Source organism: Pseudophryne corroboree, chromosome 3, assembly GCF_028390025.1.
Source record: "Pseudophryne corroboree isolate aPseCor3 chromosome 3, aPseCor3.hap2, whole genome shotgun sequence".
NCBI classification, from domain to species: Eukaryota; Metazoa; Chordata; class Amphibia; order Anura; family Myobatrachidae; genus Pseudophryne; species Pseudophryne corroboree.
This window is the reverse complement of record NC_086446.1, coordinates 546,835,518-546,861,299: the sequence shown is the minus strand read 5'-3', so window position 1 is coordinate 546,861,299 and position 25,782 is coordinate 546,835,518. Positions and strand designations below refer to the sequence as shown.

The window sequence follows — 25,782 nt, the reverse complement described above, 5'->3', positions numbered from 1 at the left end:
AAATGTGTTGTTTTAAATCAATACTTGAAAAGAAGTGTCATGTTACAAGTATTTAAAATACAAAAAGTTAAGAAAGCATAAAAAAGGTACAAAACTAGTAGACAATATTAATGAGTAAGGATTTTTTATTATTGATTTGCTGTTTAGTAGAGTAAAACAGTTTGACATCAATAAATGTCATTTTCTCTTGAAAAGAATTATGGCAGCAGTGGGATTTGAACCCACGCCTCCAAAGAGACTGGAGCCTTAATCCAGCGCCTTAGACCGCTCGGCCATGCTACCACATATCTATTTTGGCTCCAAAGGTTATAGTTTATTATTTTACATATTATTTTTAAAGTTTGAGAAGACTCTTGAAATTGTGATAAACTGTTTTAAAATCTAGGACAGATGATGAACTTTTCAACCTTCCAATATTTTACTTTAGCAACATTAGTGGCCTTAGACCGCTCGGCCATGGTACCACATGGACACTCTTAGCTCACAGATCTGGGTCATATAGCTCAGGTTACAGTAAAAACATTTTTTAAAATCAATATTTAAAAAGAAGTGTAATGCAAAAAGTGTTTAAATTATGTACAAAACGTTTTGGAAGGTTAAAAAAGTACATAAATTGACATAAAATATCAATGAGAAAGGATATTTTTATTATTCATTTGCTGTTTAGTAGAGAAAAAACACTTTGACATCAATTACTTATTTTTTCTCAGGGAAAATAATTATGGCGGCAGTAGGTTTTGAACCAATTCCTCCAAAGAATCTGGAACTTTAATCCAGCACCTTAGATACTGCTGATTTTTAGCTAATGCTTCTGGATCATATTGATCAGATGTTGAGGAGAAAGGACTTTATTATTATTGATTTTCTTATTAGTGGAGAAAAACACATTGCCATCACTGACTGACATTTTCATAGTAAAATCATTATGAAAGCAGTGGGATTCGGCCCACGCCTCCAGAGAGACTGGAACCTAAATCCAGTGCCTTAGATCGCTCGCCCTTGCTACCCCATGGATACTTTTGACTCAAAGCTCAGAGTTCTGGATCATATAGTTAAGATTACAAGAAAAAATTGTGTAGTTATAAATCAATACTTGAAAAGAAGTGTCATGTTAAAAGTGTTTAAAATACAAAAATTTAAAAAAGGTACAAAATTAGCAGACAATATTAATTAGAAAGGATTTTTTATTATTGACTTGCTGTTTAGTGGAGAAAAACACTTTGACATCAATGACAGTCGTTTTATCTTGAAAATAATTATGACAGCAGTGGAATTTGAACCCATGCCTCCAAACAGACTGGAGCCTTAATGCAGCATCTTAGACCGCTTAGCCACATTTCTACCTTGACTCCATAGCTCATAGTTTATAATTTTACATATTATTTTTACATTTTGAGAAGACTCTTGAAATTATGATAAACTGTTTTAAAATCTAGGGCAGATGATGAACTTTTTAACCTACCAATATTTTATTTTAGCAGCTTAGTGGCCTTAGACCACTCGGCCATGGTACCAAATGAACACTCTTAGCTCACAGATCTGGGCCATATAGCACAGATTACAGTACAAACATTTTTTTTTGTTTTACATAAATACTTAAAAAGAAGTGTCATACCAAAAGTGTTTAAGTTATGTACAAAATGTTTTGGAAGGTTAAAAAAGTACATAAATTGACATAAAATATTAATGAGAAAGGATTTTTTATTATTCATTTGCTGTTTAGTAAAGAAAAACACTTTGACATCAATTACTTATTTTTTCTTAGGAAAAATAATTATGGCGGCAGTAGGTTTTGATCCAAAGCCTCCAAAGAAACTGGAACCTTAATCCAGCGCCTTAGACACTGCTGATTTTTAGCTCATGCATCTGGATCATATCAATCAGCTATTGAGGAGAAAAGTCTTTATTATTATTGTTTTTCTTATTAGTGGAGAAAAACATTTTGTCATCACTGACTGATGTTTTCATAGTAAAACCATTATGGCAGCAGTGGGATTCGAACCCACACCTCCAGAGAGACTGGAGCCTAAATCCAGCGCCTTAGACCGCTCGGCCATTCTTCCACATGGATCTGTCTGACTGAAAGCTCACAGTTCTGGATCATACAGTTGAGATTACAGGAAAAAAATGTGTTGTTTTAAATCAATACTTGAAAAGAAGTGTCATGTTACAAATATTTAAAATACAAAAAGTTAAGGAAGCATAAAAAAGGTACAAAATTAGTAGACAATATTAATGAGTAAGGATTTTTTATTATTGATTTGCTGTTTAGTAGAGTAAAACAGTTTGACATCAATAAATGTCATTTTCTCTTGAAAAGAATTATGGCAGCAGTGGGATTTGAACCCACGTCTCCAAAGAGACTGGGGCCTTAATCCAGCGCCTTAGACCGCTCGGCCATGCTACCACATATCTATTTTGGCTCCAAAGGTCATAGTTTATTATTTTACATATTATTTTTAAAGTTTGAGAAGACTCTTGAAATTGTGATAAACTGTTTTAAAATCTAGGACAGATGATGAACTTTTCAACCTTCCAATATTTTACTTTAGCAACTTAGTGGCCTTAGACCGCTCGGCCATGGTACCACATGGACACTCTTAGCTCACAGATCTGGGTCATATAGCTCAGGTTACAGTAAAAACATTTTTTAAATCAATATTTAAAAAGAAGTGTAATGCAAAAAGTGTTTAAATTATGTACAAAACGTTTTGGAAGGTTAAAAAAGTACATAAATTGACATAAAATATCAATGAGAAAGGATATTTTTATTATTCATTTGCTGTTTAGTAGAGAAAAAACACTTTGACATCAATTACTTATTTTTTCTCAGGGAAAATAATTATGGCGGCAGTAGGTTTTGAACCAATTCCTCCAAAGAATCTGGAACTTTAATCCAGCACCTTAGACACTGCTGATTTTTAGCTATTGCATCTGGATCATATTGATCAGATGTTGAGGAGAAAGGACTTTATTATTATTGATTTTCTTATTAGTGGAGAAAAACACATTGCCATCACTGACTGACATTTTCATAGTAAAATCATTATGGAAGCAGTGTTATTCGGCCCACGCCTCCAGAGAGACTGGAACCTAAATCCAGTGCCTTAGATCACTCGCCCTTGCTACCCCATGGATACTTTTGACTCAAAGCTCAGAGTTCTGGATCATATAGTTAAGATCACAAGAAAAAATTGTGTAGTTATAAATCAATACTTGAAAAGAAGTGTCATGTTAAAAGTGTTTAAAATACAAAAATTTAAAAAAGGTACAAAATTAGCAGACAATATTAATTAGAAAGGATTTTTTATTATTGACTTGCTGTTTAGTGGAGAAAAACACTTTGACATCAATGACAGTCGTTTTATCTTGAAAATAATTATGACAGCAGTGGAATTTGAACCCATGCCTCCAAACAGACTGGAGCCTTAATGCAGCATCTTAGACCGCTCAGCCACATTTCTACCTTGACTCTATAGCTCATAGTTTATAATTTTACATATTATTTTTACATTTTGAGAAGACTCTTGAAATTATGATAAACTGTTTTAAAATCTAGGGCAGATGATGAACTTTTTAACTTACCAATATTTTATTTTAGCAGCTTAGTGGCCTCAGACTGCTTGGCCATGGTACCAAATGAACACTCTTAGCTCACAGATCTGGGCCATATAGCACAGATTACAGTACAAACATTTTTTTTTTGTTTTAAATAAATACTTAAAAAGAAGTGTCATACCAAAAGTGTTTAAGTTATGTACAAAATGTTTTGGAAGGTTAAAAAAGTACATAAATTGACATAAAATATTAATGAGAAAGGATTTTTTTATTATTCATTTGCTGTTTAGTAAAGAAAAACACTTTGACATCAATTACTTATTTTTTCTTAGGAAAAATAATTATGGCGGCAGTAGGTTTTGATCCAAAGCCTCCAAAGAAACTGGAACCTTAATCCAGCGCCTTAGACACTGCTGATTTTTAGCTCATGCATCTGAATCATATCAATCAGCTATTGAGGAGAAAAGTCTTTATTATTATTGTTTTTCTTATTAGTGGAGCAAAACATTTTGTCATCACTGACTGATGTTTTCATAGTAAAATCATTATGGCAGCAGTGGGATTTGAACCCACGCCTCCAGAGAGACTGGAGCCTAAATCCAGCGCCTTAGACCGCTCGACCATGCTACCACATGGATCTGTCTGACTGAATGCTCACAGTTCTGGATCATACAGTTGAGATTACAGGAAAAAAATGTGTTGTTTTAAATCAATACTTGAAAAGAAGTGTCATGTTACAAGTATTTAAAATACAAAAAGTTAAGAAAGCATAAAAAAGGTACAAAACTAGTAGACAATATTAATGAGTAAGGATTTTTTATTATTGATTTGCTGTTTAGTAGAGTAAAACAGTTTGACATCAATAAATGTCATTTTCTCTTGAAAAGAATTATGGCAGCAGTGGGATTTGAACCCACGCCTCCAAAGAGACTGGAGCCTTAATCCAGCGCCTTAGACCGCTCGGCCATGCTACCACATATCTATTTTGGCTCCAAAGGTTATAGTTTATTATTTTACATATTATTTTTAAAGTTTGAGAAGACTCTTGAAATTGTGATAAACTGTTTTAAAATCTAGGACAGATGATGAACTTTTCAACCTTCCAATATTTTACTTTAGCAACATTAGTGGCCTTAGACCGCTCGGCCATGGTACCACATGGACACTCTTAGCTCACAGATCTGGGTCATATAGCTCAGGTTACAGTAAAAACATTTTTTAAAATCAATATTTAAAAAGAAGTGTAATGCAAAAAGTGTTTAAATTATGTACAAAACGTTTTGGAAGGTTAAAAAAGTACATAAATTGACATAAAATATCAATGAGAAAGGATATTTTTATTATTCATTTGCTGTTTAGTAGAGAAAAAACACTTTGACATCAATTACTTATTTTTTCTCAGGGAAAATAATTATGGCGGCAGTAGGTTTTGAACCAATTCCTCCAAAGAATCTGGAACTTTAATCCAGCACCTTAGACACTGCTGATTTTTAGCTAATGCTTCTGGATCATATTGATCAGATGTTGAGGAGAAAGGACTTTATTATTATTGATTTTCTTATTAGTGGAGAAAAACACATTGCCATCACTGACTGACATTTTCATAGTAAAATCATTATGAAAGCAGTGGGATTCAGCCCACGCCTCCAGAGAGACTGGAACCTAAATCCAGTGCCTTAGATCGCTCGCCCTTGCTACCCCATGGATACTTTTGACTCAAAGCTCAGAGTTCTGGATCATATAGTTAAGATTACAAGAAAAAATTGTGTAGTTATAAATCAATACTTGAAAAGAAGTGTCATGTTAAAAGTGTTTAAAATACAAAAATTTAAAAAAGGTACAAAATTAGCAGACAATATTAATTAGAAAGGATTTTTTATTATTGACTTGCTGTTTAGTGGAGAAAAACACTTTGACATCAATGACAGTCGTTTTATCTTGAAAATAATGATGACAGCAGTGGAATTTGAACCCATGCCTCCAAACAGACTGGAGCCTTAATGCAGCATCTTAGACCGCTTAGCCACATTTCTACCTTGACTCCATAGCTCATAGTTTATAATTGTACATATTATTTTTACATTTTGAGAAAACTCTTGAAATTATGATAAACTGTTTTAAAATCTAGGGCAGATGATGAACTTTTTAACCTACCAATATTTTATTTTAGCAGCTTAGTGGCCTTAGACTAGTCGGCCATGGTACCAAATGAACACTCTTAGCTCACAGATCTGGGCCATATAGCACAGATTACAGTACAAACATTTTTTTTTTGTTTTAAATAAATACTTAAAAAGAAGTGTCATACCAAAAGTGTTTAAGTTATGTACAAAATGTTTTGGAAGGTTAAAAAAGTACATAAATTGACATAAAATATTAATGAGAAAGGATTTTTTTATTATTCATTTGCTGTTTAGTAAAGAAAAACACTTTGACATCAATTACTTATTTTTTCTTAGGAAAAATAATTATGGCGGCAGTAGGTTTTGATCCAAAGCCTCCAAAGAAACTGGAACCTTAATCCAGCGCCTTAGACACTGCTGATTTTTAGCTCATGCATCTGAATCATATCAATCAGCTATTGAGGAGAAAAGTCTTTATTATTATTGTTTTTCTTATTAGTGGAGCAAAACAATTTGTCATCACTGACTGATGTTTTCATAGTAAAATCATTATGGCAGCAGTGGGATTTGAACCCACGCCTCCAGAGAGACTGGAGCCTAAATCCAGCGCCTTAGACCGCTTGACCATGCTACCACATGGACCTGTCTGACTGAATGCTCACAGTTCTGGATCATACAGTTGAGATTACAGGAAAAAAATGTGTTGTTTTAAATCAATACTTGAAAAGAAGTGTCATGTTACAAGTATTTAAAATACAAAAAGTTAAGAAAGCATAAAAAAGGTACAAAACTAGTAGACAATATTAATGAGTAAGGATTTTTTATTATTGATTTGCTGTTTAGTAGAGTAAAACAGTTTGACATCAATAAATGTCATTTTCTCTTGAAAAGAATTATGGCAGCAGTGGGATTTGAACCCACGCCTCCAAAGAGACTGGAGCCTTAATCCAGCGCCTTAGACCACTCGGCCATGCTACCACATATCTATTTTGGCTCCAAAGGTTATAGTTTATTATTTTACATATTATTTTTAAAGTTTGAGAAGACTCTTGAAATTGTGATAAACTGTTTTAAAATCTAGGACAGATGATGAACTTTTCAACCTTCCAATATTTTACTTTAGCAACATTAGTGGCCTTAGACCGCTCGGCCATGGTACCACATGGACACTCTTAGCTCACAGATCTGGGTCATATAGCTCAGGTTACAGTAAAAACATTTTTTAAAATCAATATTTAAAAAGAAGTGTAATGCAAAAAGTGTTTAAATTATGTACAAAACGTTTTGGAAGGTTAAAAAAGTACATAAATTGACATAAAATATCAATGAGAAAGGATATTTTTATTATTCATTTGCTGTTTAGTAGAGAAAAAACACTTTGACATCAATTACTTATTTTTTCTCAGGGAAAATAATTATGGCGGCAGTAGGTTTTGAACCAATTCCTCCAAAGAATCTGGAACTTTAATCCAGCACCTTAGACACTGCTGATTTTTAGCTAATGCTTCTGGATCATATTGATCAGATGTTGAGGAGAAAGGACTTTATTTTTATTGATTTTCTTATTAGTGGAGAAAAACACATTGCCATCACTGACTGACATTTTCATAGTAAAATCATTATGAAAGCAGTGGGATTCGGCCCACGCCTCCAGAGAGACTGGAACCTAAATCCAGTGCCTTAGATCGCTCGCCCTTGCTACCCCATGGATACTTTTGACTCAAAGCTCAGAGTTCTGGATCATATAGTTAAGATTACAAGAAAAAATTGTGTAGTTATAAATCAATACTTGAAAAGAAGTGTCATGTTAAAAGTGTTTAAAATACAAAAATTTAAAAAAGGTACAAAATTAGCAGACAATATTAATTAGAAAGGATTTTTTATTATTGACTTGCTGTTTAGTGGAGAAAAACACTTTGACATCAATGACAGTCGTTTTATCTTGAAAATAATGATGACAGCAGTGGAATTTGAACCCATGCCTCCAAACAGACTGGAGCCTTAATGCAGCATCTTAGACCGCTTAGCCACATTTCTACCTTGACTCCATAGCTCATAGTTTATAATTGTACATATTATTTTTACATTTTGAGAAAACTCTTGAAATTATGATAAACTGTTTTAAAATCTAGGGCAGATGATGAACTTTTTAACCTACCAATATTTTATTTTAGCAGCTTAGTGGCCTTAGACTAGTCGGCCATGGTACCAAATGAACACTCTTAGCTCACAGATCTGGGCCATATAGCACAGATTACAGTACAAACATTTTTTTTTGTTTTAAATAAATACTTAAAAAGAAGTGTCATACCAAAAGTGTTTAAGTTATGTACAAAATGTTTTGGAAGGTTAAAAAAGTACATAAATTGACATAAAATATTAATGAGAAAGGATTTTTTTATTATTCATTTGCTGTTTAGTAAAGAAAAACACTTTGACATCAATTACTTATTTTTTCTTAGGAAAAATAATTATGGCGGCAGTAGGTTTTGATCCAAAGCCTCCAAAGAAACTGGAACCTTAATCCAGCGCCTTAGACACTGCTGATTTTTAGCTCATGCATCTGAATCATATCAATCAGCTATTGAGGAGAAAAGTCTTTATTATTATTGTTTTTCTTATTAGTGGAGCAAAACATTTTGTCATCACTGACTGATGTTTTCATAGTAAAATCATTATGGCAGCAGTGGGATTTGAACCCACGCCTCCAGAGAGACTGGAGCCTAAATCCAGCGCCTTAGACCGCTCGACCATGCTACCACATGGATCTGTCTGACTGAATGCTCACAGTTCTGGATCATACAGTTGAGATTACAGGAAAAAAATGTGTTGTTTTAAATCAATACTTGAAAAGAAGTGTCATGTTACAAGTATTTAAAATACAAAAAGTTAAGAAAGCATAAAAAAGGTACAAAACTAGTAGACAATATTAATGAGTAAGGATTTTTTATTATTGATTTGCTGTTTAGTAGAGTAAAACAGTTTGACATCAATAAATGTCATTTTCTCTTGAAAAGAATTATGGCAGCAGTGGGATTTGAACCCACGCCTCCAAAGAGACTGGAGCCTTAATCCAGCGCCTTAGACCGCTCGGCCATGCTACCACATATCTATTTTGGCTCCAAAGGTTATAGTTTATTATTTTACATATTATTTTTAAAGTTTGAGAAGACTCTTGAAATTGTGATAAACTGTTTTAAAATCTAGGACAGATGATGAACTTTTCAACCTTCCAATATTTTACTTTAGCAACATTAGTGGCCTTAGACCGCTCGGCCATGGTACCACATGGACACTCTTAGCTCACAGATCTGGGTCATATAGCTCAGGTTACAGTAAAAACATTTTTTAAAATCAATATTTAAAAAGAAGTGTAATGCAAAAAGTGTTTAAATTATGTACAAAACGTTTTGGAAGGTTAAAAAAGTACATAAATTGACATAAAATATCAATGAGAAAGGATATTTTTATTATTCATTTGCTGTTTAGTAGAGAAAAAACACTTTGACATCAATTACTTATTTTTTCTCAGGGAAAATAATTATGGCGGCAGTAGGTTTTGAACCAATTCCTCCAAAGAATCTGGAACTTTAATCCAGCACCTTAGACACTGCTGATTTTTAGCTAATGCTTCTGGATCATATTGATCAGATGTTGAGGAGAAAGGACTTTATTATTATTGATTTTCTTATTAGTGGAGAAAAACACATTGCCATCACTGACTGACATTTTCATAGTAAAATCATTATGAAAGCAGTGGGATTCAGCCCACGCCTCCAGAGAGACTGGAACCTAAATCCAGTGCCTTAGATCGCTCGCCCTTGCTACCCCATGGATACTTTTGACTCAAAGCTCAGAGTTCTGGATCATATAGTTAAGATTACAAGAAAAAATTGTGTAGTTATAAATCAATACTTGAAAAGAAGTGTCATGTTAAAAGTGTTTAAAATACAAAAATTTAAAAAAGGTACAAAATTAGCAGACAATATTAATTAGAAAGGATTTTTTATTATTGACTTGCTGTTTAGTGGAGAAAAACACTTTGACATCAATGACAGTCGTTTTATCTTGAAAATAATGATGACAGCAGTGGAATTTGAACCCATGCCTCCAAACAGACTGGAGCCTTAATGCAGCATCTTAGACCGCTTAGCCACATTTCTACCTTGACTCCATAGCTCATAGTTTATAATTGTACATATTATTTTTACATTTTGAGAAAACTCTTGAAATTATGATAAACTGTTTTAAAATCTAGGGCAGATGATGAACTTTTTAACCTACCAATATTTTATTTTAGCAGCTTAGTGGCCTTAGACTAGTCGGCCATGGTACCAAATGAACACTCTTAGCTCACAGATCTGGGCCATATAGCACAGATTACAGTACAAACATTTTTTTTTTGTTTTAAATAAATACTTAAAAAGAAGTGTCATACCAAAAGTGTTTAAGTTATGTACAAAATGTTTTGGAAGGTTAAAAAAGTACATAAATTGACATAAAATATTAATGAGAAAGGATTTTTTTATTATTCATTTGCTGTTTAGTAAAGAAAAACACTTTGACATCAATTACTTATTTTTTCTTAGGAAAAATAATTATGGCGGCAGTAGGTTTTGATCCAAAGCCTCCAAAGAAACTGGAACCTTAATCCAGCGCCTTAGACACTGCTGATTTTTAGCTCATGCATCTGAATCATATCAATCAGCTATTGAGGAGAAAAGTCTTTATTATTATTGTTTTTCTTATTAGTGGAGCAAAACAATTTGTCATCACTGACTGATGTTTTCATAGTAAAATCATTATGGCAGCAGTGGGATTTGAACCCACGCCTCCAGAGAGACTGGAGCCTAAATCCAGCGCCTTAGACCGCTTGACCATGCTACCACATGGACCTGTCTGACTGAATGCTCACAGTTCTGGATCATACAGTTGAGATTACAGGAAAAAAATGTGTTGTTTTAAATCAATACTTGAAAAGAAGTGTCATGTTACAAGTATTTAAAATACAAAAAGTTAAGAAAGCATAAAAAAGGTACAAAACTAGTAGACAATATTAATGAGTAAGGATTTTTTATTATTGATTTGCTGTTTAGTAGAGTAAAACAGTTTGACATCAATAAATGTCATTTTCTCTTGAAAAGAATTATGGCAGCAGTGGGATTTGAACCCACGCCTCCAAAGAGACTGGAGCCTTAATCCAGCGCCTTAGACCACTCGGCCATGCTACCACATATCTATTTTGGCTCCAAAGGTTATAGTTTATTATTTTACATATTATTTTTAAAGTTTGAGAAGACTCTTGAAATTGTGATAAACTGTTTTAAAATCTAGGACAGATGATGAACTTTTCAACCTTCCAATATTTTACTTTAGCAACATTAGTGGCCTTAGACCGCTCGGCCATGGTACCACATGGACACTCTTAGCTCACAGATCTGGGTCATATAGCTCAGGTTACAGTAAAAACATTTTTTAAAATCAATATTTAAAAAGAAGTGTAATGCAAAAAGTGTTTAAATTATGTACAAAACGTTTTGGAAGGTTAAAAAAGTACATAAATTGACATAAAATATCAATGAGAAAGGATATTTTTATTATTCATTTGCTGTTTAGTAGAGAAAAAACACTTTGACATCAATTACTTATTTTTTCTCAGGGAAAATAATTATGGCGGCAGTAGGTTTTGAACCAATTCCTCCAAAGAATCTGGAACTTTAATCCAGCACCTTAGACACTGCTGATTTTTAGCTAATGCTTCTGGATCATATTGATCAGATGTTGAGGAGAAAGGACTTTATTTTTATTGATTTTCTTATTAGTGGAGAAAAACACATTGCCATCACTGACTGACATTTTCATAGTAAAATCATTATGAAAGCAGTGGGATTCGGCCCACGCCTCCAGAGAGACTGGAACCTAAATCCAGTGCCTTAGATCGCTCGCCCTTGCTACCCCATGGATACTTTTGACTCAAAGCTCAGAGTTCTGGATCATATAGTTAAGATTACAAGAAAAAATTGTGTAGTTATAAATCAATACTTGAAAAGAAGTGTCATGTTAAAAGTGTTTAAAATACAAAAATTTAAAAAAGGTACAAAATTAGCAGACAATATTAATTAGAAAGGATTTTTTATTATTGACTTGCTGTTTAGTGGAGAAAAACACTTTGACATCAATGACAGTCGTTTTATCTTGAAAATAATGATGACAGCAGTGGAATTTGAACCCATGCCTCCAAACAGACTGGAGCCTTAATGCAGCATCTTAGACCGCTTAGCCACATTTCTACCTTGACTCCATAGCTCATAGTTTATAATTGTACATATTATTTTTACATTTTGAGAAAACTCTTGAAATTATGATAAACTGTTTTAAAATCTAGGGCAGATGATGAACTTTTTAACCTACCAATATTTTATTTTAGCAGCTTAGTGGCCTTAGACTAGTCGGCCATGGTACCAAATGAACACTCTTAGCTCACAGATCTGGGCCATATAGCACAGATTACAGTACAAACATTTTTTTTTGTTTTAAATAAATACTTAAAAAGAAGTGTCATACCAAAAGTGTTTAAGTTATGTACAAAATGTTTTGGAAGGTTAAAAAAGTACATAAATTGACATAAAATATTAATGAGAAAGGATTTTTTTATTATTCATTTGCTGTTTAGTAAAGAAAAACACTTTGACATCAATTACTTATTTTTTCTTAGGAAAAATAATTAAGGCGGCAGTAGGTTTTGATCCAAAGCCTCCAAAGAAACTGGAACATTAATCCAGCGCCTTAGACACTGCTGATTTTTAGCTCATGCATCTGAATCATATCAATCAGCTATTGAGGAGAAAAGTCTTTATTATTATTGTTTTTCTTATTAGTGGAGCAAAACATTTTGTCATCACTGACTGATGTTTTCATAGTAAAATCATTATGGCAGCAGTGGGATTTGAACCCACGCCTCCAGAGAGACTGGAGCCTAAATCCAGCGCCTTAGACCGCTCGACCATGCTACCACATGGACCTGTCTGACTGAATGCTCACAGTTCTGGATCATACAGTTGAGATTACAGGAAAAAAATGTGTTGTTTTAAATCAATACTTGAAAAGAAGTGTCATGTTACAAGTATTTAAAATACAAAAAGTTAAGAAAGCATAAAAAAGGTACAAAACTAGTAGACAATATTAATGAGTAAGGATTTTTTATTATTGATTTGCTGTTTAGTAGAGTAAAACAGTTTGACATCAATAAATGTCATTTTCTCTTGAAAAGAATTATGGCAGCAGTGGGATTTGAACCCACGCCTCCAAAGAGACTGGAGCCTTAATCCAGCGCCTTAGACCGCTCGGCCATGCTACCACATATCTATTTTGGCTCCAAAGGTTATAGTTTATTATTTTACATATTATTTTTAAAGTTTGAGAAGACTCTTGAAATTGTGATAAACTGTTTTAAAATCTAGGACAGATGATGAACTTTTCAACCTTCCAATATTTTACTTTAGCAACATTAGTGGCCTTAGACCGCTCGGCCATGGTACCACATGGACACTCTTAGCTCACAGATCTGGGTCATATAGCTCAGGTTACAGTAAAAACATTTTTTAAAATCAATATTTAAAAAGAAGTGTAATGCAAAAAGTGTTTAAATTATGTACAAAACGTTTTGGAAGGTTAAAAAAGTACATAAATTGACATAAAATATCAATGAGAAAGGATATTTTTATTATTCATTTGCTGTTTAGTAGAGAAAAAACACTTTGACATCAATTACTTATTTTTTCTCAGGGAAAATAATTATGGCGGCAGTAGGTTTTGAACCAATTCCTCCAAAGAATCTGGAACTTTAATCCAGCACCTTAGATACTGCTGATTTTTAGCTAATGCTTCTGGATCATATTGATCAGATGTTGAGGAGAAAGGACTTTATTATTATTGATTTTCTTATTAGTGGAGAAAAACACATTGCCATCACTGACTGACATTTTCATAGTAAAATCATTATGAAAGCAGTGGGATTCGGCCCACGCCTCCAGAGAGACTGGAACCTAAATCCAGTGCCTTAGATCGCTCGCCCTTGCTACCCCATGGATACTTTTGACTCAAAGCTCAGAGTTCTGGATCATATAGTTAAGATTACAAGAAAAAATTGTGTAGTTATAAATCAATACTTGAAAAGAAGTGTCATGTTAAAAGTGTTTAAAATACAAAAATTTAAAAAAGGTACAAAATTAGCAGACAATATTAATTAGAAAGGATTTTTTATTATTGACTTGCTGTTTAGTGGAGAAAAACACTTTGACATCAATGACAGTCGTTTTATCTTGAAAATAATTATGACAGCAGTGGAATTTGAACCCATGCCTCCAAACAGACTGGAGCCTTAATGCAGCATCTTAGACCGCTCAGCCACATTTCTACCTTGACTCCATAGCTCATAGTTTATAATTTTACATATTATTTTTACATTTTGAGAAGACTCTTGAAATTATGATAAACTGTTTTAAAATCTAGGGCAGATGATGAACTTTTTAACCTACCAATATTTTATTTTAGCAGCTTAGTGGCCTTAGACCACTCGGCCATGGTACCAAATGAACACTCTTAGCTCACAGATCTGGGCCATATAGCACAGATTACAGTACAAACATTTTTTTTTGTTTTACATAAATACTTAAAAAGAAGTGTCATACCAAAAGTGTTTAAGTTATGTACAAAATGTTTTGGAAGGTTAAAAAAGTACATAAATTGACATAAAATATTAATGAGAAAGGATTTTTTATTATTCATTTGCTGTTTAGTAAAGAAAAACACTTTGACATCAATTACTTATTTTTTCTTAGGAAAAATAATTATGGCGGCAGTAGGTTTTGATCCAAAGCCTCCAAAGAAACTGGAACCTTAATCCAGCGCCTTAGACACTGCTGATTTTTAGCTCATGCATCTGGATCATATCAATCAGCTATTGAGGAGAAAAGTCTTTATTATTATTGTTTTTCTTATTAGTGGAGAAAAACATTTTGTCATCACTGACTGATGTTTTCATAGTAAAACCATTATGGCAGCAGTGGGATTCGAACCCACACCTCCAGAGAGACTGGAGCCTAAATCCAGCGCCTTAGACCGCTCGGCCATTCTTCCACATGGATCTGTCTGACTGAAAGCTCACAGTTCTGGATCATACAGTTGAGATTACAGGAAAAAAATGTGTTGTTTTAAATCAATACTTGAAAAGAAGTGTCATGTTACAAATATTTAAAATACAAAAAGTTAAGGAAGCATAAAAAAGGTACAAAATTAGTAGACAATATTAATGAGTAAGGATTTTTTATTATTGATTTGCTGTTTAGTAGAGTAAAACAGTTTGACATCAATAAATGTCATTTTCTCTTGAAAAGAATTATGGCAGCAGTGGGATTTGAACCCACGTCTCCAAAGAGACTGGGGCCTTAATCCAGCGCCTTAGACCGCTCGGCCATGCTACCACATATCTATTTTGGCTCCAAAGGTCATAGTTTATTATTTTACATATTATTTTTAAAGTTTGAGAAGACTCTTGAAATTGTGATAAACTGTTTTAAAATCTAGGACAGATGATGAACTTTTCAACCTTCCAATATTTTACTTTAGCAACTTAGTGGCCTTAGACCGCTCGGCCATGGTACCACATGGACACTCTTAGCTCACAGATCTGGGTCATATAGCTCAGGTTACAGTAAAAACATTTTTTAAATCAATATTTAAAAAGAAGTGTAATGCAAAAAGTGTTTAAATTATGTACAAAACGTTTTGGAAGGTTAAAAAAGTACATAAATTGACATAAAATATCAATGAGAAAGGATATTTTTATTATTCATTTGCTGTTTAGTAGAGAAAAAACACTTTGACATCAATTACTTATTTTTTCTCAGGGAAAATAATTATGGCGGCAGTAGGTTTTGAACCAATTCCTCCAAAGAATCTGGAACTTTAATCCAGCACCTTAGACACTGCTGATTTTTAGCTATTGCATCTGGATCATATTGATCAGATGTTGAGGAGAAAGGACTTTATTATTATTGATTTTCTTATTAGTGGAGAAAAACACATTGCCATCACTGACTGACATTTTCATAGTAAAATCATTATGGAAGCAGTGTTATTCGGCCCACGCCTCCAGAGAGACTGGAACCTAAATCCAGTGCCTTAGATCACTCGCCCTTGCTACCCCATGGATACTTTTGACTCAAAGCTCAGAGTTCTGGATCATATAGTTAAGATCACAAGAAAAAATTGTGTAGTTATAAATCAATACTTGAAAAGAAGTGTCATGTTAAAAGTGTTTAAAATACAAAAATTTAAAAAAGGTACAAAATTAGCAGACAATATTAATTAGAAAGGATTTTTTATTATTGACTTGCTGTTTAGTGGAGAAAAACACTTTGACATCAATGACAGTCGTTTTATCTTGAAAATAATTATGACAGCAGTGGAATTTGAACCCATGCCTCCAAACAGACTGGAGCCTTAATGCAGCATCTTAGACCGCTCAGCCACATTTCTACCTTGACTCCATAGCTCATAGTTTATAATTTTACATATTATTTTTACATTTTGAGAAGACTCTTGAAATTATGATAAACTGTTTTAAAATCTAGGGCAGATGATGAACTTTTTAACCTACCAATATTTTATTTTAGCAGCTTAGTGGCCTTAGACCACTCGGCCATGGTACCAAATGAACACTCTTAGCTCACAGATCTGGGCCATATAGCACAGATTACAGTACAAACATTTTTTTTTGTTTTACATAAATACTTAAAAAGAAGTGTCATACCAAAAGTGTTTAAGTTATGTACAAAATGTTTTGGAAGGTTAAAAAAGTACATAAATTGACATAAAATATTAATGAGAAAGGATTTTTTATTATTCATTTGCTGTTTAGTAAAGAAAAACACTTTGACATCAATTACTTATTTTTTCTTAGGAAAAATAATTATGGCGGCAGTAGGTTTTGATCCAAAGCCTCCAAAGAAACTGGAACCTTAATCCAGCGCCTTAGACACTGCTGATTTTTAGCTCATGCATCTGGATCATATCAATCAGCTATTGAGGAGAAAAGTCTTTATTATTATTGTTTTTCTTATTAGTGGAGAAAAACATTTTGTCATCACTGACTGATGTTTTCATAGTAAAACCATTATGGCAGCAGTGGGATTCGAACCCACACCTCCAGAGAGACTGGAGCCTAAATCCAGCGCCTTAGACCGCTCGGCCATTCTTCCACATGGATCTGTCTGACTGAAAGCTCACAGTTCTGGATCATACAGTTGAGATTACAGGAAAAAAATGTGTTGTTTTAAATCAATACTTGAAAAGAAGTGTCATGTTACAAATATTTAAAATACAAAAAGTTAAGGAAGCATAAAAAAGGTACAAAATTAGTAGACAATATTAATGAGTAAGGATTTTTTATTATTGATTTGCTGTTTAGTAGAGTAAAACAGTTTGACATCAATAAATGTCATTTTCTCTTGAAAAGAATTATGGCAGCAGTGGGATTTGAACCCACGTCTCCAAAGAGACTGGGGCCTTAATCCAGCGCCTTAGACCGCTCGGCCATGCTACCACATATCTATTTTGGCTCCAAAGGTCATAGTTTATTATTTTACATATTATTTTTAAAGTTTGAGAAGACTCTTGAAATTGTGATAAACTGTTTTAAAATCTAGGACAGATGATGAACTTTTCAACCTTCCAATATTTTACTTTAGCAACTTAGTGGCCTTAGACCGCTCGGCCATGGTACCACATGGACACTCTTAGCTCACAGATCTGGGTCATATAGCTCAGGTTACAGTAAAAACATTTTTTAAATCAATATTTAAAAAGAAGTGTAATGCAAAAAGTGTTTAAATTATGTACAAAACGTTTTGGAAGGTTAAAAAAGTACATAAATTGACATAAAATATCAATGAGAAAGGATATTTTTATTATTCATTTGCTGTTTAGTAGAGAAAAAACACTTTGACATCAATTACTTATTTTTTCTCAGGGAAAATAATTATGGCGGCAGTAGGTTTTGAACCAATTCCTCCAAAGAATCTGGAACTTTAATCCAGCACCTTAGACACTGCTGATTTTTAGCTATTGCATCTGGATCATATTGATCAGATGTTGAGGAGAAAGGACTTTATTATTATTGATTTTCTTATTAGTGGAGAAAAACACATTGCCATCACTGACTGACATTTTCATAGTAAAATCATTATGGAAGCAGTGTTATTCGGCCCACGCCTCCAGAGAGACTGGAACCTAAATCCAGTGCCTTAGATCACTCGCCCTTGCTACCCCATGGATACTTTTGACTCAAAGCTCAGAGTTCTGGATCATATAGTTAAGATCACAAGAAAAAATTGTGTAGTTATAAATCAATACTTGAAAAGAAGTGTCATGTTAAAAGTGTTTAAAATACAAAAATTTAAAAAAGGTACAAAATTAGCAGACAATATTAATTAGAAAGGATTTTTTATTATTGACTTGCTGTTTAGTGGAGAAAAACACTTTGACATCAATGACAGTCGTTTTATCTTGAAAATAATTATGACAGCAGTGGAATTTGAACCCATGCCTCCAAACAGACTGGAGCCTTAATGCAGCATCTTAGACCGCTCAGCCACATTTCTACCTTGACTCTATAGCTCATAGTTTATAATTTTACATATTATTTTTACATTTTGAGAAGACTCTTGAAATTATGATAAACTGTTTTAAAATCTAGGGCAGATGATGAACTTTTTAACTTACCAATATTTTATTTTAGCAGCTTAGTGGCCTCAGACTGCTTGGCCATGGTACCAAATGAACACTCTTAGCTCACAGATCTGGGCCATATAGCACAGATTACAGTACAAACATTTTTTTTTTGTTTTAAATAAATACTTAAAAAGAAGTGTCATACCAAAAGTGTTTAAGTTATGTACAAAATGTTTTGGAAGGTTAAAAAAGTACATAAATTGACATAAAATATTAATGAGAAAGGATTTTTTTATTATTCATTTGCTGTTTAGTAGAGAAAAACACTTTGACATCAATTACTTATTTTTTCTTAGGAAAAATAATTATGGCGGCAGTAGGTTTTGATCCAAAGCCTCCAAAGAAACTGGAACCTTAATCCAGCGCCTTAGACACTGCTGATTTTTAGCTCATGCATCTGGATCATATCAATCAGCTATTGAGGAGAAAAGTCTTTATTATTATTGTTTTTCTTATTAGTGGAGAAAAACATTTTGTCATCACTGACTGATGTTTTCATAGTAAAACCATTATGGCAGCATTGGGGTTTGAACCCACGCCTTCAGAGAGACTGGAGCCTAAATCCAGCACCTTAGACCACTCGGCCATTCTTCCACATGGACTTGTCGGACTGAAAGCTCACAGTTCTGGATCATACAGTTGAGATTGCAGGAAAAAAATGTGTTGTTTTAAATCAATACTTGAAAAAAAATGTCATGTTACAAGTATTTAAAATACAAAAAGTTAAGGAAGCATAAAAAAGGTACAAAATTAGTAGACAATATTAATGAGTAAGGATTTTTTATTATTGATTTGCTGTTTAGTAGAGTAAAACAGTTTGACATCAATAAATGTCATTTTCTCTTGAAAAGAATTATGGCAGCAGAGGGATTTGAACCCATGCCTCCAAAGAGACTGGAGCCTTAATCCAGCACCTTAGACCACTCGGCCATGCTACCACATATCTATTTTGGCTCCAAAGGTTATAGTTTATTATTTTACATATTATTTTTAAAGTTTGAGAAGACTCTTGAAATTGTGATAAACTGTTTTAAAATCTAGGACAGATGATGAACTTTTCAACCTTCCAATATTTTACTTTAGCAACTTAGTGGCCTTAGACCGCTCGGCCATGGTACCACATGGACACTCTTAGCTCACAGATCTGGGTCATATAGCTCAGGTTACAGTAAAAACATTTTTTAAATCAATATTTAAAAAGAAGTGTAATGCAAAAAGTGTTTAAATTATGTACAAAACGTTTTGAAAGGTTAAAAAAGTACATAAATTGACATAAAATATCAATGAGAAAGGATATTTTTATTATTCATTTGCTGTTTAGTAGAGAAAAAACACTTTGACATCAATTACTTATTTTTTCTCAGGGAAAATAATTATGGCGGCAGTAGGTTTTGAACCAATTCCTCCAAAGAATCTGGAACTTTAATCCAGCACCTTAGACACTGCTGATTTTCAGCTAATGCATCTGGATCATATTGATCAGATGTTGAGGAGAAAGGACTTTATTATTATTGATTTTCTTATTAGTGGAGAAAAACACATTGCCATCACTGACTGACATTTTCTTAGTAAAATCATTATGGAAGCAGTGGGATTCGGCCCACGCCTCCAGAGAGACTGGAACCTAAATCCAGTGCCTTAGATCGCTCGCCCTTGCTACCCCATGGATACTTAAAATTAGCAGACAATATTAATTAGAAAGGATTTTTTATTATTGACTTGCTGTTTAGTGGAGAAAAACACTTTGACATCAATGACAGTCGTTTTATCTTGAAAATAATTATGACAGCAGTGGAATTTGAACCCATGCCTCCAAACAGACTGGAGCCTTAATGCAGCATCTTAGACCGCTCAGCCACATTTCTACCTTGACTCCATAGCTCATAGTTTATAATTTTACATATTATTTTTACATTTTGAGAAGACTCTTGAAATTATGATAAACTGTTTTAAAATCTAGGGCAGATGATGAACTTTTTAACCTACCAATATTTTATTTTAGCAGCTTAGTGGCCTTAGACCCCTCGGCCATGGTACCAAATGAACACTCTTAGCTCACAGATCTGGGCCATATAGCTCAGATTACAGTACAAACATTTTCATTTTGTTTTAAATAAATACTTAAAAAGAAGTGTCATACCAAAAGTGTTTAAGTTATGTACAAAATGTTTTGGAAGGTTAAAAAAGTACATAAATTGACATAAAATATTAATGAGAAAGGATTTTTTTATTATTCATTTGCTGTTTAGTAAAGAAAAACACTTTGACATCAATTACTTATTTTTTCTTAGGAAAAATAATTATGGCGGCAGTAGGTTTTGATCCAAAGCCTCCAAAGAAACTGGAACCTTAATCCAGCGCCTTAGACACTGCTGATTTTTAGCTCATGCATCTGGATCATATCAATCAGCTATTGAGGAGAAAAGTCTTTATTATTATTGTTTTTCTTATTAGTGGAGAAAAACATTTTGTCATCACTGACTGATGTTTTCATAGTAAAACCATTATGGCAGCAGTGGGATTTGAACCCACGCCTCCAGAGAGACTGGAGCCTAAATCCAACACCTTAGACTGCTCGGCCATTCTTCCACATGGACCTGTCTGACTAAAAGCTCACAGTTCTGGATAATACAGTTGAGATTACAGGAAAAAAATGTGTTGTTTTAAATCAATACTTGAAAAGAAGTGTCATGTTACAAGTATTTAAAATACAAAAAATTAAGGAAGCATAAAAAAGGTACAAAATTAGTAGACAATATTAATGAGTAAGGATTTTTTATTATTGATTTGCTTTTTAGTAGAGTAAAACAGTTTGACATCAATAAATGTCATTTTCTCTTGAAAAGAATTATGGCAGCAGTGGGATTTGAACCCACGCCTCCAAAGAGACTGGAGCCTTAATCCAGCGCCTTAGACCGCTCGGCCATGCTACCACATATCTAATTTGGCTCCAAAGGTCATAGTTTATTATTTTACATATTATTTTTAAAGTTTGAGAAGACTCTTGAAATTGTGATAAACTGTTTTAAAATCTAGGACAGATGATGAACTTTTCAACCTTCCAATATTTTACTTTAGCAACTTAGTGGCCTTAGACCGCTCGGCCATGGTACCACATGGACACTCTTAGCTCACAGATCTGGGTCATATAGCTCAGGTTACAGTAAAAATATTTTTTTAAATCAATATTTAAAAAGAAGTGTAATGCAAAAAGTGTTTAAATTATGTACAAAACGTTTTGGAAGGTTAAAAAAGTACATAAATTGACATAAAATATCAATGAGAAAGGATATTTTTATTATTCATTTGCTGTTTAGTAGAGAAAAAACACTTTGACATCAATTACTTATTTTTTCTCAGGGAAAATAATTATGGCGGCAGTAGGTTTTGAAACAATTCCTCCAAAGAATCTGGAACTTTAATCCAGCACCTTAGACACTGCTGATTTTTAGCTAATGCATCTGGATCATATTGATCAGATGTTGAGGAGAAAGGACTTTATTATTATTGATTTTCTTATTAGTGGAGAAAAACACATTGCCATCACTGACTGACATTTTCATAGTAAAATCATTATGGAAGCAGTGTTATTCCGCCCACGCCTCCAGAGAGACTGGAACCTAAATCCAGTGCCTTAGATCGCTCGCCCTTGCTACCCCATGGATACTTTTGACTCAAAGCTCAGAGTTCTGGATCATATAGTTAAGATTACAAGAAAAAATTGTGTAGTTATAAATCAATACTTGAAAAGAAGTGTCATGTTAAAAGTGTTTAAAATACAAAAATTTAAAAAAGGTACAAAATTAGCAGACAATATTAATTAGAAAGGATTTTTTATTATTGACTTGCTGTTTAGTGGAGAAAAACACTTTGACATCAATGACAGTCGTTTTATCTGAAAATAATTATGACAGCAGTGGAATTTGAACCCATGCCTCCAAACAGACTGGAGCCTTAATGCAGCATCTTAGACCGCTCAGCCACATTTCTATCTTGACTCCATAGCTCATAGTTTATAATTTTACATATTATTTTTACATTTTGAGAAGACTCTTGAAATTATGATAAACTGTATTAAAATCTAGGGCAGATGATGAACTTTTTAACTTACCAATATTTTATTTTAGCAGCTTAGTGGCCTTAGACTGCTCGGCCATGGTACCAAATGAACACTCTTAGCTCACAGATCTGGGCCATATAGCAGAGATTACAGTACAAACATTTTTTTTTGTTTTAAATAAATACTTAAAAAGAAGTGTCATACCAAAAGTGTTTAAGTTATGTACAAAATGTTTTGGAAGGTTAAAAAAGTACATAAATTGACATAAAATATTAATGAGAAAGGATTTTTTTATTATTCATTTGCTGTTTAGTAAAGAAAAACACTTTGACATCAATTACTTATTTTTTCTTAGGAAAAATAATTATGGCGGCAGTAGGTTTTGATCCAAAGCCTCCAAAGAAACTGGAACCTTAATCCAGCGCCTTAGACACTGCTGATTTTTAGCTCATGCATCTGGATCATATCAATCAGCTATTGAGGAGAAAAGTCTTTATTATTATTGTTTTTCTTAGTAGTGGAGAAAAACATTTTGTCATCACTGACTGATGTTTTCATAGTAAAACCATTATGGCAGCAGTGGGATTTGAACCCACGCCTCCAGAGAGACTGGAGCCTAAATCCAGCGCCTTAGACCGCTCAGCCATTCTTCCACGTGGACCTGTCAGACTGAAAGCTCACAGTTCTGGATCATACAGTTGAGATTACAGGAAAAAAATGTGTTGTTTTAAATCAATACTTGAAAAGAAGTGTCATGTTACAAGTATTTAAAATACAAAAAGTTAAGGAAGCATAAAAAAGGTACAAAATTAGTAGAAAATATTAATGAGTAAGGATTTTTTATTATTGATTTGCTGTTTAGTAGAGTAAAACAGTTTGACATCAATAAATGTCATTTTCTCTTGAAAAGAATTATGGCAGCAGTGGGATTTGAACCCACGCCTCCAAAGAGACTGGAGCCTTAATCCAGCGCCTTAGACCGCTCGGCCATGCTACCACATATCAATTTTGGCTCCAAAGGTCATAGTTTATTATTTTACATATTATTTTTAAAGTTTGAGAAGACTCTTGAAATTGTGATAAACTGTTTTAAAATCTAGGACAGATGATGAACTTTTCAACCTTCCAATATTTTACTTTAGCAACTTAGTGGCCTTAGACCGCTCGGCCATGGTACCACATGGACACTCTTAGCTCACAGATCTGGGTCATATAGCTCAGGAAACAGTAAAAACATTTTTTTAAATCAATATTTAAAAAGAAGTGTAATGCAAAAAGTGTTTAAATTATGTACAAAACGTTTTGGAAGGTTAAAAAAGTACATAAATTGACATAAAATATCAATGAGAAAGGATCTTTTTATTATTGATTTGCTGTTTAGTAGAGAAAAAACACTTTGACATCAATTACTTATTTTTTCTCAGGGAAAATAATGATGGCGGCAGTAGGTTTTGAACCAATTCCTCCAAAGAATCTGGAACCTTAATCCAGCACCTTAGACACTGCTGATTTTTAGCTAATGCATCTGGATCATAATGATCAGATGTTGAGGAGAAAGTACTTTATTATTATTGATTTTCTTATTAGTGGAGAAAAACACATTGCCATCACTGACTGACATTTTCATAGTAAAATCATTATGGAAGCAGTGGGATTCAGACCCACGCCTCCAGAGAGACTGGAACCTAATTCCAGTGCCTTAGACCGCTCGCCCTTGCTACCACATGGATACTTTTGACTCAAATCTCAGAGTTCTGGATCATATAGTTAAGATTACAGGAAAAAATTGTGTAGTTATAAATCAATACTTGAAAAGAAGTGTCATGTTACAAGTATTTAAAATACAAAAAGTTAAGGAAGCATAAAAAAGGTACAAAATTAGTAGACAATATTAATGAGTAAGGATTTTTTTATTATTGATTTGCTGTTTAGTAGAGTAAAACACTTTGACAACAATGACTTATTTTTTCTTAGGAAAAATAATTATGGCGGCAGCAGGTTTTGATCCAAAGCCCCCAGAGAAACTGGAACCTTAATCAAGCACCTTAGACACTGCTGATTTTTAGCTCATGCATCTGGATCATATCAATCAGCTATTGAGGAGAAAAGTCTTTATTATTATTGTTTTTCTTATTAGTGGAGAAATTTTTTTTGCCATCACTGACTGATGTTTTCATAGTAAAATCATTATGGCAGCAGTGTTATTTGAACCCATGCCTCCAGAGAGTCTGGAGCCTAAATCCAGTGCCAAAGACAGCTCGGCCATGCTATCACATGGACCTGTCTGATTGAAAGCTCACAGTTCTAGATCATATAGTTGAGATTACAGGAAAAAAAATGTGTTGTTTTAAATCAATGCTTGAAAAGAAGTGTCATGTTACAAGTATTTAAAATACAAAAAGTTAAGGAAGCATAAAAAAGGTACAAAATTAGTACACAATATTAATGAGTAAGGATTTTTTATTATTGATTTGCTGTTTAGTAGAGTAAAACAGTTTGACATCAATGAATGTCATTTTCTCTTGAAAAGAACTATGGCAGCCCTGGATTAGAACCCACGCCTCCAAAGAGACTGGAGCTTTAATCCAGTGCCTTAGACTGCTCGGCCATGCTACCACATATCTATTTTGGCTCCAAAGGTCATAGTTTATTATTTTACATATTATTTTTAAAGTTTGAGAAGACTCTTGAAATTGTGATAAACTGTTTTAAAATCTAGGACAGATGATGAACTTTTCAACCTTCCAATATTTTACTTTAGCAACTTAGTGGCCTTAGACCGCTCGGCCATGGTACCACATGGACACTCTTAGCTCACAGATCTGGGTCATATAGCTCAGGTTACAGTAAAAACATTTTTTTAAATCAATATTTAAAAAGAAGTGTAATGGAAAAAGTGTTTAAATTATGTACAAAACGTTTTGGAAGGTTAAAAAAGTACGTAAATTGACATACAATATTAATGAGAAAGGATATTTTTATTATTGATTTGCTGTTTAGTAGAGAAAAAACACTTTGACATCAATTACTTATTTTTTCTCAGGGAAAATAATTATGGCGGCAGTAGGTTTGAACCAATTCCTCCAAAGAATCTGGAACCTTAATCCAGCACCTTAGACACTGCTGATTTTTAGCTAATGCATCTGGATCATATTGATCAGATGTTGAGGAGAAAGGACTTTATTATTATTGATTTTCTTCTTAGTGGAGAAAAACACATTGCCATCACTGACTGACATTTTCATAGTA

General features: G+C 33.4%; 21 non-coding genes across 21 annotated transcripts; all 21 read right to left on the bottom strand.

The window, feature by feature from the left end:
- Nucleotides 1–200: 200 nt before the first annotated feature.
- TRNAL-AAG (transfer RNA leucine (anticodon AAG)) lies at nucleotides 201–282 on the bottom strand. The gene has a single exon. It is a non-coding gene; the product is annotated as a tRNA-Leu (tRNA).
- A 1,699-nt stretch (nucleotides 283–1,981) lies between these two features.
- Nucleotides 1,982–2,063, bottom strand: TRNAL-UAG (transfer RNA leucine (anticodon UAG)). Its single transcript has one exon. It is a non-coding gene; the product is annotated as a tRNA-Leu (tRNA).
- A 262-nt stretch (nucleotides 2,064–2,325) lies between these two features.
- TRNAL-AAG (transfer RNA leucine (anticodon AAG)) lies at nucleotides 2,326–2,407 on the bottom strand. The gene has a single exon. It is a non-coding gene; the product is annotated as a tRNA-Leu (tRNA).
- Nucleotides 2,408–4,106: 1,699 nt separating this feature from the next.
- On the bottom strand, nucleotides 4,107–4,188 carry TRNAL-UAG (transfer RNA leucine (anticodon UAG)). The gene has a single exon. It is a non-coding gene; the product is annotated as a tRNA-Leu (tRNA).
- Nucleotides 4,189–4,450: 262 nt separating this feature from the next.
- Nucleotides 4,451–4,532, bottom strand: TRNAL-AAG (transfer RNA leucine (anticodon AAG)). The gene has a single exon. It is a non-coding gene; the product is annotated as a tRNA-Leu (tRNA).
- Nucleotides 4,533–6,233: 1,701 nt separating this feature from the next.
- On the bottom strand, nucleotides 6,234–6,315 carry TRNAL-UAG (transfer RNA leucine (anticodon UAG)). Its single transcript has one exon. It is a non-coding gene; the product is annotated as a tRNA-Leu (tRNA).
- Nucleotides 6,316–6,577: 262 nt separating this feature from the next.
- TRNAL-AAG (transfer RNA leucine (anticodon AAG)) lies at nucleotides 6,578–6,659 on the bottom strand. Its single transcript has one exon. It is a non-coding gene; the product is annotated as a tRNA-Leu (tRNA).
- Nucleotides 6,660–8,359: 1,700 nt separating this feature from the next.
- TRNAL-UAG (transfer RNA leucine (anticodon UAG)) lies at nucleotides 8,360–8,441 on the bottom strand. The gene has a single exon. It is a non-coding gene; the product is annotated as a tRNA-Leu (tRNA).
- Nucleotides 8,442–8,703: 262 nt separating this feature from the next.
- On the bottom strand, nucleotides 8,704–8,785 carry TRNAL-AAG (transfer RNA leucine (anticodon AAG)). Its single transcript has one exon. It is a non-coding gene; the product is annotated as a tRNA-Leu (tRNA).
- Nucleotides 8,786–10,486: 1,701 nt separating this feature from the next.
- On the bottom strand, nucleotides 10,487–10,568 carry TRNAL-UAG (transfer RNA leucine (anticodon UAG)). Its single transcript has one exon. It is a non-coding gene; the product is annotated as a tRNA-Leu (tRNA).
- A 262-nt stretch (nucleotides 10,569–10,830) lies between these two features.
- On the bottom strand, nucleotides 10,831–10,912 carry TRNAL-AAG (transfer RNA leucine (anticodon AAG)). Its single transcript has one exon. It is a non-coding gene; the product is annotated as a tRNA-Leu (tRNA).
- Nucleotides 10,913–12,612: 1,700 nt separating this feature from the next.
- TRNAL-UAG (transfer RNA leucine (anticodon UAG)) lies at nucleotides 12,613–12,694 on the bottom strand. The gene has a single exon. It is a non-coding gene; the product is annotated as a tRNA-Leu (tRNA).
- Nucleotides 12,695–12,956: 262 nt separating this feature from the next.
- Nucleotides 12,957–13,038, bottom strand: TRNAL-AAG (transfer RNA leucine (anticodon AAG)). The gene has a single exon. It is a non-coding gene; the product is annotated as a tRNA-Leu (tRNA).
- A 1,699-nt stretch (nucleotides 13,039–14,737) lies between these two features.
- TRNAL-UAG (transfer RNA leucine (anticodon UAG)) lies at nucleotides 14,738–14,819 on the bottom strand. The gene has a single exon. It is a non-coding gene; the product is annotated as a tRNA-Leu (tRNA).
- A 262-nt stretch (nucleotides 14,820–15,081) lies between these two features.
- Nucleotides 15,082–15,163, bottom strand: TRNAL-AAG (transfer RNA leucine (anticodon AAG)). The gene has a single exon. It is a non-coding gene; the product is annotated as a tRNA-Leu (tRNA).
- A 1,697-nt stretch (nucleotides 15,164–16,860) lies between these two features.
- Nucleotides 16,861–16,942, bottom strand: TRNAL-UAG (transfer RNA leucine (anticodon UAG)). Its single transcript has one exon. It is a non-coding gene; the product is annotated as a tRNA-Leu (tRNA).
- A 262-nt stretch (nucleotides 16,943–17,204) lies between these two features.
- Nucleotides 17,205–17,286, bottom strand: TRNAL-AAG (transfer RNA leucine (anticodon AAG)). The gene has a single exon. It is a non-coding gene; the product is annotated as a tRNA-Leu (tRNA).
- Nucleotides 17,287–19,329: 2,043 nt separating this feature from the next.
- Nucleotides 19,330–19,411, bottom strand: TRNAL-AAG (transfer RNA leucine (anticodon AAG)). Its single transcript has one exon. It is a non-coding gene; the product is annotated as a tRNA-Leu (tRNA).
- A 1,913-nt stretch (nucleotides 19,412–21,324) lies between these two features.
- On the bottom strand, nucleotides 21,325–21,406 carry TRNAL-AAG (transfer RNA leucine (anticodon AAG)). Its single transcript has one exon. It is a non-coding gene; the product is annotated as a tRNA-Leu (tRNA).
- Nucleotides 21,407–23,104: 1,698 nt separating this feature from the next.
- On the bottom strand, nucleotides 23,105–23,186 carry TRNAL-UAG (transfer RNA leucine (anticodon UAG)). Its single transcript has one exon. It is a non-coding gene; the product is annotated as a tRNA-Leu (tRNA).
- Nucleotides 23,187–23,448: 262 nt separating this feature from the next.
- On the bottom strand, nucleotides 23,449–23,530 carry TRNAL-AAG (transfer RNA leucine (anticodon AAG)). Its single transcript has one exon. It is a non-coding gene; the product is annotated as a tRNA-Leu (tRNA).
- Between the last annotated feature and the right edge of the window lie 2,252 nt (nucleotides 23,531–25,782).